This window comes from Helianthus annuus, chromosome 14 (assembly GCF_002127325.2).
Source record: "Helianthus annuus cultivar XRQ/B chromosome 14, HanXRQr2.0-SUNRISE, whole genome shotgun sequence".
NCBI lineage: Eukaryota > Viridiplantae > Streptophyta > Magnoliopsida > Asterales > Asteraceae > Helianthus > Helianthus annuus.
Window position 1 is genome coordinate 168094973 of NC_035446.2, and position 14976 is coordinate 168109948.

At 39.3% G+C, this 14976-nt stretch overlaps 1 pseudogene; it reads right to left on the reverse strand.

Moving 5' to 3' along the window:
* Positions 1 to 7300: 7300 nt before the first annotated feature.
* On the reverse strand, positions 7301 to 10570 carry LOC110866067 (annotated as a pseudogene).
* Positions 10571 to 14976: the final 4406 nt, after the last annotated feature.

Consider the following 14976-nt stretch of genomic DNA (forward strand, 5'->3'; position numbering starts at 1 on the left):
CCTGTTAACAACCAAAGTCAAGGAGGACCATCAAATGCCAACCAGGCACTTGTGGTTCAAGTAGATGAAGGTTGTGACTGGTCAATTCAGTTAAGTGGTGATGCTCCGGATGGAACAGCATGTTTTGCTGAAGTGGTTAAGGATTTAACTCACGCCAGTGGTGGAGAATCTTCCGCCAATGGTGGTGAATCTTCTGAGGATGAAGACTCCTCTGGTTACAGCAGGAGTTCAGATGAAGAATCCTCAAGTTCAGGTGATGATCATGTGGGTGAGATATCAAGTGCATCGGTTGATGCAGACATTGATGAGCTTTTGGAGGAAGCTGCAGCAGGAACTCAAAGAAGATCTATATTGGTGGATCAAGCTGCTTATTCTTCGTCTTCTCTCCATTCAGCCTTTATGGCTAATGTCGACAGTTCATCAAGTCAGGGTGTTCCAGGAGGAACTATCAGTAGTCATTGGATTGTTGATAGTGGGACATCCAGGCACATGACAGGCGACATGAAGCTTCTCTACGACGTCAAATCTATTAGAGGAGGTTATGTTGCATTTGCTGGAGATAAGGGTGGTTATATTACGGGTGAAGGAATGATATCCAACGGGATTGTCAGCTTTGACAAGATCAACTTTGTGCAACAACTTGATCACAATCTTCTTAGTGTTTCTCATATTTGTGACAAGCAATTCTCAGTACACTTTGATGCTAATGGATGTTATGTGCTAAAACCCGGCTTCAAAATTCCAAAAGAATGGATTCTCTTGTTAGCTCCAAGGATAAATGATTTGTACGTCCTTGATATGAGCCAAGCTATTACTACGTCTGCACAAGCAACTTGTTTCGTTTCCAAAGCCACAGAAAAAGACTCTATCTCTTGGCACAGACGAATGGGTCACATTCACTTACGCAAAATGAATCATTTGGTTTCAAATGAATTGGTGAATGGTGTTCCTCTTAAAAACTTCCATCTTCAAGACGTCTGTGTTTCGTGCCAGAAAGGAAAACAAACGAAGAAACGACATCCTACTAAGAAGATCAACACGGTGGCAGTTCCTCTTGAACGTTTGCACATGGATTTGTTCGGTCCTGTCAAGCACAAGAGTATTCGGAATGATCAATACTGTCTCGTGATTACTGATGACTATTCAAGATTTTCTTGGGTGGCATTCATGGCACACAAGAGTGAAACCTTTGGTATTATCAAAAACTTGATCATTCAGATTGAGAATTTGTATAAGTTGAAGGTTAGGCGGATACGTAGCGACAATGGTACTGAATTTAAAAATCATGCCATGGCGGAGTTTTGCACTTCAAAGGGTATTCTTCATGAGTTTAGTGCAGCTTATACTCCTCAACAGAATGGCGTCACTGAACGTAAGAACCGCACATTGATCGAGACTGCTAGGACAATGTTGGTAGAGTCGCAGTTGCCCATTCCATTCTGGACTGAAGCTGTGGCCTCTGCATGTTACACATTGAACCGAGTCCTTACAGTCAAAAGGCACAATAAGACCTGCTTTGAGCTTCTTCAAAAACGGAAACCAGATTTGTCTTATCTTGAACCGTTTGGAGCTCCATGTACAATCATCGATCCTAATGGAAAGTTTGGGGCAAAAGCAATTGAGGGATACTTCCTTGGGTATGCCACCCCTAACTTACGAGTCTGGAATCTAGAGACTAAAAGGGTCGAGGAATGGTCTAAGGTCAGAGTACAAAGGCACACTTTGCCAGTCAAATGTCCTGGTCAGCCTTGGATGTTTGAGTACGATGACTTTTTCAATTCGATCAATGTTGAAGCCGTTGAAGAAAGTGCTGCGGCAAGGATGTTTTTCGAGAGTGACAATGCAACAGTTTTACCGGTGGTTCGTCCAATTCTTGTCAATCAAGAACCATCTTCGGTGAACAATAATACTCTCGACAATGAGGATTTTCACGATGCTGCTGAATTGAACGAATCTTCAGAGGATGATGAATTCCTAGATGCAGATCAAGAAGTTCCAACAACAGCAGTTCATGGTACTTCAGAGGGTACTCCTCCAGTGGATGCCCCTAGAACAGCTGAAGCTACTACATCATCCTCTTCGTCAATTCCGGGCATTGATTTAGTTGTTGATCTCAATTTCAACAATCTGGGTATAAATATTCCAGTTCCAGATAATCCAGAAACAAGGATTCATAATACCCATCCTCAACAAAACATCATCGGAAATGTGCAAAGTGGCATTCAAACAAGAAACATGTTGCGGAACAACAACAATGCAGGCTTGTATGCGGCTATTCCAAAATCCGGGCAACAAAATGATTGGTCTTTCGCGTGTTATGTCTCACAGGAAGCGCCAAGAACTTGGAAAGAAGCAATGAAAGATAACTCCTGGGTGGAAGCAATGCAGGAAGAACTGCAACAATTCCAGAAGCTTGGTGTCTGGAAACTCGTAGAGAAACCTGCTGGCTACAAGAAGATTGGTACCCGTTGGGTGTTTAAATGCAAAAAGGATGACCGCGGAGTTGTTATCCGGAACAAAGCACATTTAGTCGTTCAAGGTTTTCATCAGATAGAAGGAATCGACTACAACGAAGTCTATGCACCTGTTGCACGTCTGGAAACAATTCGGATCTTTCTGGCTTATGCCTCATTCAAAGGATTCAAGGTTTACCAGATGGACGTCAAAAGTGCATTCTTACATGGTGTAGTTGAAGAAGAGGTGTACGTCGAACAGCCTCCAGGTTTTGAAGATCCTATTCATCCCGATCGGGTTTGGTTGCTCAACAAAGCTCTCTATGGTCTTCATCAAGCACCGCGAGCTTGGTATGCAACCTTATCAAATTATCTACTGGAGAATGGTTTTCGAAGGGGTCTTATCGACTGTACTCTTTTCATCAAAGAACAAGATGGAGATCTTCTTCTGGTACAGGATAAATTCGAGATGAGTGCTATGGGGGAAATGACCTTCTTCTTGGGCCTACAAGTGCAACAAACTGAGTCTGGGATATTCATCCATCAGACTAAATATGTTGGTGACATCTTGAGCCGGTTCCAGATGTCTGATGCAACGCCCATTGGTACCCCACTGCCACAAAATCACGGAATTACTCCAGACTTGAAGGGTGAAGCTGTTAACCCCTCATATTACCGCGCAATGATCGGATCTCTTATGTACCTACAGCATCAAGACCAGATATAATGTACCCGACATGCCTGCTTACCAGATATCAAGTCAACCCGAAGGCCTCACATCTTGCAGCTGTAAAAAGGATTTTTTGTTATTTGAAGGGTTGCCCTGACACCGGTCTATGGTACCATAGGGATAATAACTTTGACTTGATCGCATTCTGTGATTCTGATTTTGGCGGATGCAAAATCGACGGCAAATCCACAACGGCTGGATGTCAGTTTTTGGGAAATCGCCTAGTCACATGGCAGTGCAAGAAGCAGACTTGTGTCACTACTTCAACATGCGAAGCTGAATACATTGCTGCCTCAAGTTGTTGCTCCCAAGTTCTTTGGATCCAACAACAATTACGCGACTACGGTTTTGAATTCCTAACTACTCCTATTTACGTTGATAATTCTGCTGCATTACAGATCACTAGAAATCCTGTGCAGCACTCAAAGACCAAACACATCGAAATCAAGTATCATTTCATACGTGATTGCTTTGAGAAAAGGCTAATCGATGTTGTTAAGGTCCACACCAATGATCAACGTGCCGACCTTTTTACCAAAGCATTTGACAAATCAAGATTTGACTTTATATTATTGGTAAACGGCATTAAGGTCAAGCAAGAGTGAAACCAACATCGGAAAATCATTTTTGTAAATATCTTTGTGTCTTTTAAATTTGTCTTAGTTTATTGATTTTAGGGGGAGTAAATCCAAAAATCTGAAAATCCAAAAACATCGAAAAATTTAAAAACATAAAAACAATAGAAAAGCAAAAATGAGTTTCCTGGCGAGCAAAAGAGAAAATGATAGTACATCAGTGGTCTATCCAAACCTCTTTAAATCTTAAATGAAAAACGATAAGCAGCTCTATATAAGATGTATCGGTAGGCTCACAATCATTTTAAAGTGTGCAGGGTGATATAAACTTAAACCAACTGAAGACCAGGTGGGAACCATTCATTGGCATATGGTCTTAGTACCGAAATTTCGTTTGAAGGATTGCCGAGGTTCTGAGATATTCGGTCTTTATGCTGCTTATCATCTGGGTATCATGGTTGTATCTTTTATCGAAAAATAACAGGGACGCAAGTCTAGATCTTCCATGATACTATACATACGTGTACATACTGCATTCGACCTCAATAAGTGATCAACAATCACATGTCCATATCAAAATAAGTGATAATATATCACATTTATCCGGGAGTCAAGTTCGTCTCTCTGCTGTACGAAAGTACTGACCTGTTCACGGACTTGCTCCTGTGCCCTCATGCATATGAAAATCAAGTTCCTCATCAATAAGTGATTATATCACATAGGGCTTGTTTTCAAATCAAAATAAGTGAGAATCTCACATCATATACGGTCAAACAGATGATAATCGGTATACTCACCGGTAAGATGAACCCTCATGCATACCTTGATACGGGAATGTGTCGTTATGTGGATGAACACCGGTCGGTAAGTATAAATCATACCTTAACGTATCCCCTCGCCATGATTACATCTGATAAGTTGAGCTTAAGTGGACAACAATACCGATAATTGTTATAGGATGCTTATCTTAATGTTAACTAACTGAACAACAAGAGCGTTTTGGCATGACCGTACACTGATATGATTCTCTTACCCTCGAAACTCGCAAAAAGTATGTCTGTAAATATTTATTTACTGCTTTCAGTCTTTACATTTGAAATATTCAAAAATACCAAAAAGATTTTAGGTGTGTTTTAATATAAACTTTATAAAAGCCAAAAAGATTTTATTTCTATTTTATTTTCGATCGTACGATGTTGGATCTCGAGTCTTCGTTACCTGAAACCTGACTGAAAACCAAATTGACTAAATCTTCATAAACGGTCGAAATTTGCAAGTTTTGAAAGTTAGAAACTAAAACTGACAAATTTATTAAACTTTCAAACTGTCGGACGGTGTTTGATTGTGACATGGTCATTCGTGTGTCATTTGTTTATATAAACTATATTCCAAGCAGTTGTTCTCATTACGCGTTTAGATTTCTTGCATGTGCAGATTCTAAAGGCAAGGAGAACATGGTCGATGACAAGCTTCGGAATGAAGACACGACGTGAAGGCTCTCAAAAGATGAAAATGATCGAGTTGCCGCTGACCATCATCAACACCACAAGGATCTCAATCTATAAGGATCAAGTCTTTCACGAGCATAACTCAAGGGGGAGCTTGTGTTAAGGGGGAGTTTGTCAACACACTTCCTACATGAAACGGGGTGTTGATACACTTTCTGCTTTCAAGACGTGAAGACTTTGAAGATCCTCCGACATTGATGACTTGAAAGGACGTCAGAGACTTGAAGACACAAAAATCGAGACAAAGCTACAGCCAAGGGGGAGTTTGTTGGTGCACTTGTGTCTGTACTTTGTCTGTATTTTGTCATGATATAAAACGATGTCTTTTGTTAGTCTTGTAAGTTTGACCAAGTCAACCATCCTCCTGGTTTGACTTGGCCATACAGTTAGAACTTGATTGTAATATGTTTGTGTCGAAGGATGAGCTGTCGAAGGATAAGTCATCGAAGGATGAGTCATCGAAGGATTGTTTAGATCCTTCGATGAGCTCGAAGGATAAGCCTTCAATAGATGTTGATGGACCTCGAAGGATATCATCATTCGAGGTATATGTGGATCCTTCGGTAGGTTTCAGATCGATAGATGATCTTTCGATCAGTCTATCTGATCCTTCGACCAGACAATCTGTGACAGGTATATATACCCATGTAATGTGTTCACTTCATTTTTAAGCAGTGGAAAAGTGTATGTGAGTAAACTTAGTCTTGTAGAGAGAGTATTTTCAGTTTGGTCAAGGGCTGTAACCGTGTCCACTGAAATACAAGAGAAAACTTTGATATCTTGTGTGTCTACCTTTCTCTTTGTAGCTTGTGCTCTCATATAAACTACCGGTTTGCATTCTAGCTTGGATTCCGCACTTGCTAGTGTGTTAAACATAACAAGGATAAGGTTTAACCTCATCCTCCGAGGGACCTACACTTCCATCGGATCTGTAAGGAAATTCACAGGGGCCTCCTTCTTGGCAGAAATCCCCGCTCTCCTCAAGATGTCCCCCAAAACATCTCTCACCCAGTCGTGCCGATATTTGAAACCAGGGAGCTCCTTACAATGAATAGCATGCCCACCGTATTTATCCACGCAGGCTTTACGGCAAATTGGGCAGGTTTCGTCGTCTTCTGAATACATAGGGATCATCAGCCGGTATTTGAGGATAGCCCTATAAACAACAGCCAGTATTTAAACTATGAACTAATTCAATGGTAACACCATTTTTATTTTATAGTTCTTTGGATACGGTTTGTCTAGACCTGACAATCTGGACCCATATATATACTTTTGGGCTGATTTAGACTCTTAATATAACTACCTGGGCTGTTTTGGGTTAAGTTGTATTCTCAATGGGCCAGGACCATTATATTTAAATTATAGAAAAGTGAATGGGTCATGATGGGCTGAACCCCAAAATAAACAGATAGCTACAGCCATAAGCAAAACCGACTTGATTCTTCAACTCCTTAGCTCTGTCACAACTCTATTATTCAGACCCCTATGAATCCAGGTTTCACTTTTCTTTTCTTACATCCAATCCCAAAAATTTAAAGATTTATAGTTTTGAAATGTTTAGGTTTTTCTACTATTATCAACTAGTGGGGTGGATGTGTATATTAATTGTACAAGAATATAAACTTTTTTTTTCTTTGCGTTCAAAAAATGATCAGTTTGACCAGTATACTAAAAACGATAAGTATGTCGCTTACTTTGATAAAAACAGTAACCATAACCCGCCTACTTTGAGTTGCAACTTGTTACATATGTCGCTTAGCAAACATATATAAAACAGGGGAATCAATGAGAAAGTTGTATACCAACTTCTTGTGATACGGAATATGAGTGGGCAAATTTAGGGTCAACCCGAAAATACCGATTAACCAAACTGAGAACTTCCTGAAACCGAACCGGTATTGTCTAAAAAAAGTAGGTGTTCGGTTCTTATTCACTGAATGCAATAGATGCAGGTGTCTGGTGTCATTGTAGGATTTTGATGAATTTGCAAAGAAAAATATAGATTTAAACTGTAAGACAAAGTGATTTCTCATCATTTTGCACAAAAAACATTATATCTTGTTTATTGATTCATATGGAAGACAGCAAGTACATGTATAGATAAGAAATCAATGTTCACACACACACACACCCCCCCGAACATCACTTATTCAATTTAATACAATATTATTAAACCAAAAACAAACTAGCTTTTCAGGTCGCACCACTTGCATCATGGGTGTTTGGCAAATCAAGATGTACTTGCAAATGTTGTCCCAAAGAGCTCGTGAATAACAGTCCCAATATCCATTCGATCTTGTGGAGACTCGTTAGAGCATTGCACACCGACTTTTACCAGTGAAATTAAACAATTTTCATTGACATCCTCACTTAGAAACACTGGATCCACAATCTGAAGCACACAACCATCAGCCAAGGCCCTCCTAGCATAGGAATGCAGGCCTAGCCCTCCGTCAAACATTGGATCAACAGGTTTTTTCCCTGTCAACATCTCTAACAATAGGATCCCATAGCTATACATGTCCCCACTGGTTGACACTTCATTTCCAAGCCCATATTCTGCAACTTATTTAATTAGAGTATATTGTATTGTATAACAAAAAAAAAAAAAAAAAAAAACAGTCTAATGGACTAGTAATCATAAATTACCTGGAGGTGCATACCCAATGGTTCCTCTGATGATACTTGAGCTACTCGCATTTGCATAAGAACCTTCTTCAAGGGAAAGTATTTTCGCAAGACCAAAATCTCCAACATGAGCAACCATATCAACATCCAATAATATGTTGCTCGGCTTCAAATCACAATGAACAATAAGATTTCCACAACGACAATGGAGATATTCAAGAGCACAAGCCACATCCTTGATGATACCTATTCTTTGAACAAGATCTAAGGTACGATCTACAGAATGCAACCAGCTCTCCAGATTCCCATTAAGCATGAAATCGTACACCAAAGTTTTGAAATCATTGCCTTGGAAATCGATACTTGAGCAAGCTGTTATGACCTTAACCAGGTTGCGGTGACGAATGTTTCTCAAGGCCTCACACTCAGCCATATAACTCTTAAAACCTCCTCGGCGTTGAAGGTTTTAGTACTTTGATTGCCACAGTGAAGCCATTTTCATCAAGACATCCTTTGTAAACCGAAGAAAAACTACCTGTACCAATCAGATTTTCTGCAGAGAACCCTTCTGATGCTTTGAAAAGTCTTCCATATGATATCTTCTCAAAAGATTCAGCCAATCTTGCTTCTGATGGTTTATCTCTCTTCTTTTTTATACAACAGTAAAATAAGACAAACGACAATAGACCCAAACCCGCAACAGTGGAACAGAGTGAAACTGCTACAATAACACGTACAGAAAGCTTTCGAGTTCGTCTTTTGGGGTTCTAGCTGTGCTTGTGCATTTGGGTAGGTGAAGGTTGGCTATTCCCCCGCAGAGTCCGATGTTCCCAGTGACAGATATTGCACTTGCGTTGGCGAAAACACCTTTAATAGGCACCTCACCATCAAAGTTATTATACGAAAGATTTAGATGCTTCAAGGGAATTTGTTGCAGATACGTCAAAATGTGTCCAGAAAAGTTATTGTTTGACAAGTCAACATATTCGAGGCCTTTCAATGAACCAAATGATTCCGGCAATGATCCATAAAAGAGATTACTAGAAAGGTCTAGGGCTTCAAGACTGGTGCATCTGCTTAAACTACTTGGAAGTTCACCTGTGAAACGATTCACAGAAAAATCAAGTATTCCTGAGAATTTCAGATCACCAATCTCTTGTGGAAGCACTCCAGATAGATTATTTTGACTCAGATCTAACCCTATTGAAAGTTGAGACAGTTGGAATAGTTCTTTGGGTACACTCCCGCTTAGTTTATTTCCATGAAGATCCAAAGCTATAACTTTTTTCCAACTCCCAATGGTTGAGGGTATAGTGCCTTCCAACTTGTTTCCACCTAATACTACTTTAGTTAGAAGTGACAAGTTTCCTATAGATCTTGGAATGACCCCAGAGAAATGGTTGTCATAAAGATATAGTATTTGCAAGTTTTGAAGCTCGCCAATGCTTTCAGGAATCATGCCTGTGAAGCTGTTTACACTTAGAGAAACTGTGGTTAGGCCTAACAAATTGCCTATAGATGAAGGGATGATGCCTGAGATATAGTTTGATTGCATCTTTAAGTACGATAGTTTGGATGAGAAGTTCCCAATTGAATTTGGTAGCACCCCTCCTAATTGGTTACTCAAAAGTTCTATTGTTTCCAAATTACTGCAGTTGGACAAAGAATGAAAAAAATTCATGTCATCCAGATCGTTACTTCCAAAACTGTTGAAACCAAGAGATAGAAAACTAAGATGTTGTAGTCTTCCAAAATCAATAGTTATTCCCCCCTTTAAATCATTTTGATAAACATCAAGGATTTCTAGCTCTGAACAACTTGATATTGATGGTGGAAGAAAGCCATTGAAGTGATTGATTGCAAATTCTATCCGCGTGAGATGGGGTTGACTCAAACATAAGTTGGAGGGTAGGCTGCCTTGAAGTTGATTTTCTGGAAAACTTATAATTTCCAACATCGAAAGGTTAAAGAAAAACGAAGGGAATGCACCAACGAGGCCATTATCTCCCAGGCCTATCATTCGCAAATTTTTTAATTGATTGAAAGAATCAGGAATGGTCCCTCCTAGTGGACAAAAAGAAAGAGCGAGTATTTGAAGAGATGTGAGGTTGCTTAGGGATTGTGGAATTCCACCGGTGAGGTCATTTCCAGCCAAGGATAATTAAGTTATCATCATTAGAGACGTGAAAGTATTTGGAATTTTCCCGGATAGCTTATTAAATCGTAAGCTAAGGAACGTAAGTTTTGGCCAGCTTGACATGTTGGCTGGGATTTCCCCGTGAATGAATTTTTGGAAAGGGATAATACCTGTAATCGATATAGACGGCTTATCTCGGGTGGGATACTTCCATGAAGTGTGTTGTTGTAAAGAAAAATGTAACCAAGGAAGCTCATGTTACCAATATAAGGAGATAAAGAACCTACTAAACCCGAGTCTCGTAGATCCAACATTGTGACTCTTTGGTGGCGGCGACCACATGTCACTCCTCTCCACTGGCAAAAAGGAAGGGAATCATTCCAAGATGTCAAAGCACCTTGTGGGTCAAGTGTAATCTTTGATTTGATTTCCAGTAATGCAAGTTGGTCTGAAGCAGCACTAGAACCATAGACAGCTCCAATCATATGTATGACAAGAGCAACAACTAAGACTGCTTCTGGTTTAGACAAGAGCATTATTACTAGCTGGTTTTGAAGATGTGAGGATGAATTTTAGGAGATGATAGATAAACCAAGACTCTGAAACTTAAATAATAATAATAATAAGAGTAAATTACGATTTTGACCCCTGTGGTTATATCACTTTTACCCTTTTAGCCCAAAAAAATCTTTTAACATCTGAGCCCTCAACGTCTTTTTTTCTAACCCTTTTGGCCCCTAACACTAACCCCATTGTTGATGCAGATTTTGTGTCCGATGCTTGTCGAATAGATTAGTTATTATTGTACGCTGAATTTGTAATAGTTAGTGAAACGGTCAAACAAACGTGTATAGACCCGCTCGTTTGAAGTGGTCAAACGAGAGGGTTATTTGGTTGACCGTGTGGGTTTTGCTAGACAAATTATGGTTGTATAATGTTTGGTGTCGAAGGATAAGGCATCGAAGGATTGTGTATATCCTTCGATGAGCTCGAAAGATATCCATCGACAGATGAAGATGGACCTCGAAGGATATGTCATCCTTCGAGGTATGAGGTATATGTGTATCTTTCGATAGCTGGATGATCGACAGATGATCTATCGATCAGTCAGTTAGATCCTTCGACCATACAACCTGTGTTGGGTATAAATACCAACACTTTGTCATTTGCAAGACCAAGAGAGTGTAAGAGTTTGAGAGGAGGTTTGAGACCTCACCGGGAGAGATCACCACTTGGTCTCTCCCCGGATGTATACTCCTTTGGTATTTGTTCGGTTATCATGTAATCGGGCCGACTTGTAATGTTTTACTACCGGATTAATACAAAGTTGTTTGTTTATCATCTCTTATCTCTTCCATCTATGAACATAATCATGAAAATCACGGTTTCGATCCCGAAACAGGGACCTACAATTGGTATCAGAGCCATGGTGCCCGATTTAGTAAAACTAACCGTTTACTAAGTCACATGTGCTCTAGATCTGTGATTTTTGTGTCTTTTTGTTCAAGATGTAAAAATGGTGAAAATCAAGAAAAACTCAGATGTGGACCCGGATATTCAGATATGTGCTGAAACGAGGGTTGGGTTTTATGTTTTTCACCTAAACATTCAAGTTATCATCATCAAAAATTGTATACAAAGTGTTTTCATCAAATCTGCAAATTTACACAGTTGCTGTGTTCTTGATGTTCTTGGTGCCTTCATACTGCGAAAGATGAAAAATGTATCGAAGGGTCATCCCAAATCCTTTGAAAGATCAATCTGATTTCGAAAGGTCATTCCAACAGAATCGAAAGATCATCTGTTTTTCGAAAGGTCATCTTTTGTTTCGAAGGGTCACCTTTACTCATCAACAACTTCGAAGGATCAAACTTCGAAGGGTCAAACTTTCGAAGGGTCAGAAGGATCAAACTTCGAAGGATCATCAACAACTTCGAAGGATCAAACTTTGAAGGATCAAACTATCGAAGGGTCATCCTATCGAAGGATCATCCTCAACAACTTCGAAGGATCAGATTTGCAGTGTACGAAGGATCAGCCATGTTCAACTTCGAAAGGTGCTCGAAAGATAAGTGACATGTGCTCGAAGACTTACGAAAGATCATCTTTCGAGGCCTGTTTTGGTGTTTGTCTTTCGTTTGATCCAGATGTTTCGAAGGATCCAGATGTTGTGGAATTTTATGAGATCATGGGGTTACTCATTTAATTCACTTCACTTGGAGTCGGGTCGGGTGTTCGCGAAGATTATTTGACTGGGCTTCCAAATCTCAACATCAAATTCGTACGAATTTGGGAGCGCACAGGATGATGCGGCATGATGAAAACAAGAGATGATGAAAACTTGATTGTTGAAAAATGTGGGGTAGTCACGGTTACCGATGCAAATGGCAAAAATGGTAACGCGACTATTATGGGCCAAAAACAACACGGTATGTAGTATGCTTGAAGATCAAGACTTGATGCAGTTTTTAAAGAATGGAACCCTTATCAAATGCCGGTTGGAGTATTGGAAGATCAGCGGAAGAGCGGTCAATCGAGCCTTTTGAGGAAATTGCACAACACCCAACACGGATGCGCGTACTTTGAGGGGGAAATATTATACAAGGAGCATCAAGATACTACTTACCTGGATCATCGGTCAAGGGGGAATTTGTTAACACAGAGAAGATGATTACTTGACTGAAGATCGATTGCAGTTGCATTTTCAGCATTCGACAGCAACGGACAAGGGGGAATTTGTTGATGCAGATTTTGTGTCCGATGCTTGTCGAATAGATTAGTTATTATTGTACGCTGAATTTGTAATAGTTAGTGAAACGGTCAAACAAACGTGTATAGACCCGCTCGTTTGAAGTGGTCAAACGAGAGGGTTATTTGGTTGACCGTGTGGGTTTTGCTAGACAAATTATGGTTGTATAATGTTTGGTGTCGAAGGATAAGGCATCGAAGGATTGTGTATATCCTTCGATGAGCTCGAAAGATATCCATCGACAGATGAAGATGGACCTCGAAGGATATGTCATCCTTCGAGGTATATGTGTATCTTTCGATAGCTGGATGATCGACAGATGATCTATCGATCAGTCAGTTAGATCCTTCGACCATACAACCTTTGTTGGGTATAAATACCAACACTTTGTCATTTGCAAGACCAAGAGAGTGTAAGAGTTTGAGAGGAGGTTTGAGACCTCACCGGGAGAGATCACCACTTGGTCTCTCCCCGGATGTATACTCCTTTGGTATTAGTTCGGTTATCATGTAATCGGGCCGACTTGTAATGTTTTACTACCGGATTAATACAAAGTTGTTTGTTTATCATCTCTTATCTCTTCCATCTATGAACATAATCATGAAAATCACGGTTTCGATCCCGAAACAGGGACCTACACCCATCCATTTACTTTTAGGAGCCAAAAGGGTTAGAAAAAAAGACGTTGGGGCTCAGATGTTAAAAAATTCTTTTTTGGGTTAAAAGGGTAAAAGTGATATAACTACAGGGGCCAAAAATGTAAATTATATATGATTTTGATATTATTCCATCATCTTTTTAAGTTCTATTTTTTCGAACCCAAATATGGGTTAAAAGACATGTAGCATTTTCATTTTCCAAGTCAACTTTGTAGTAAATACTTATAGTCGTGGATCACCATGTCTCTATATATGTGGTTCTTAATGAACTCATGTTGATATATATGTGGATGAGTGTTTTTTGGTTATATGTTTGTCTGTTGATTCAGAATGTCAATATTCAATGCATGATGACTGCAAGTCATACACTTCTTTGACATAAAGCACATCAACAGGGAAATAAAAGAAAGCAAGAAACAATCACATGAACACAAGCTTGTTGATTGAAAAAAATATAATAAAAATAGAGGTATAATTAGTGGGTTGGTTAAAAAAGGTACAATGGTTTAATTTGAAAAAAAAAGTCATATATAAAGCAAGTTTACAGAGAATTAGACTCGCCCACTCAAGCCATTTTAGTTTGAATTTGCTATGCAAATGGCAATACAAAAAATAAGAAAAAAAAAATAAAGAAAAGTTTAACGTGTTGATTGAAATTCAAAAAATAAGTTTAATTTGTTAGTTAAAAATAAATAAAAAGACGTCCATTTTAGTAAATATATTTTAAACTACACATACTAAGCTAAGGGATTGTTTGGTAGTCTCTTAATGATTCCATTTAAGTGCTACCTCTTAAAAAAGTTAGAGGTAGGAGTGTTTGGTTTAGTAAGATCATGCCTCTTAATAATTCAGTATGCCCTGTTTGGTTCGGTAGGATGATGCCTCTTAATGATTCAGTTTGCCTCTTAATGGACAATGGTTCAGCTTTAAGGAGATGTTGTATGAAAAATAAGACTACCTTACCACTTTGTCCCTTCACCTCTCTCTCAAACCCAGCGAAGCCACCATCATCACCTCTCTCAACCCTTCTACCGATGAAGAAACTAAACAAGAAAAGCATAGTTCATCCATCACTCGCGGGCATCGCCACTCATCTCCGATCACCTTGCTCTTTTACTAGCAACTATCTTCACCCTCACTATCTCTTTTACTGCTTCCACGATCTCCCTTCCATATTCACAACAACAACATCCGCCCGGCTGCTTCATCTGTTACATCCCAACCAAAGGCAGAAGCATCGGGGCATTACTTTGGTAGATAGTTTAAAAGCACATGAAACTAAAGTTCAAATTTTAAATTAAAACTGTATTATCCAATACAAAAGAAATAGACAAATTGTTCACATAAAACCAAATTCAAATTTCAAACTAAAACAGGCGGCATCCTATGTAATCAGATATCTCGTAAGCATCTTCATGGATTATCTCCTGTAACATGTGTAAAATAAAGGTCAACTAAAAAGTCGGTGAACACATAGAGTTAGTACGTATAATAGATAGATAAAAGTTCACAATTCATGGTGTAGCATGTATGA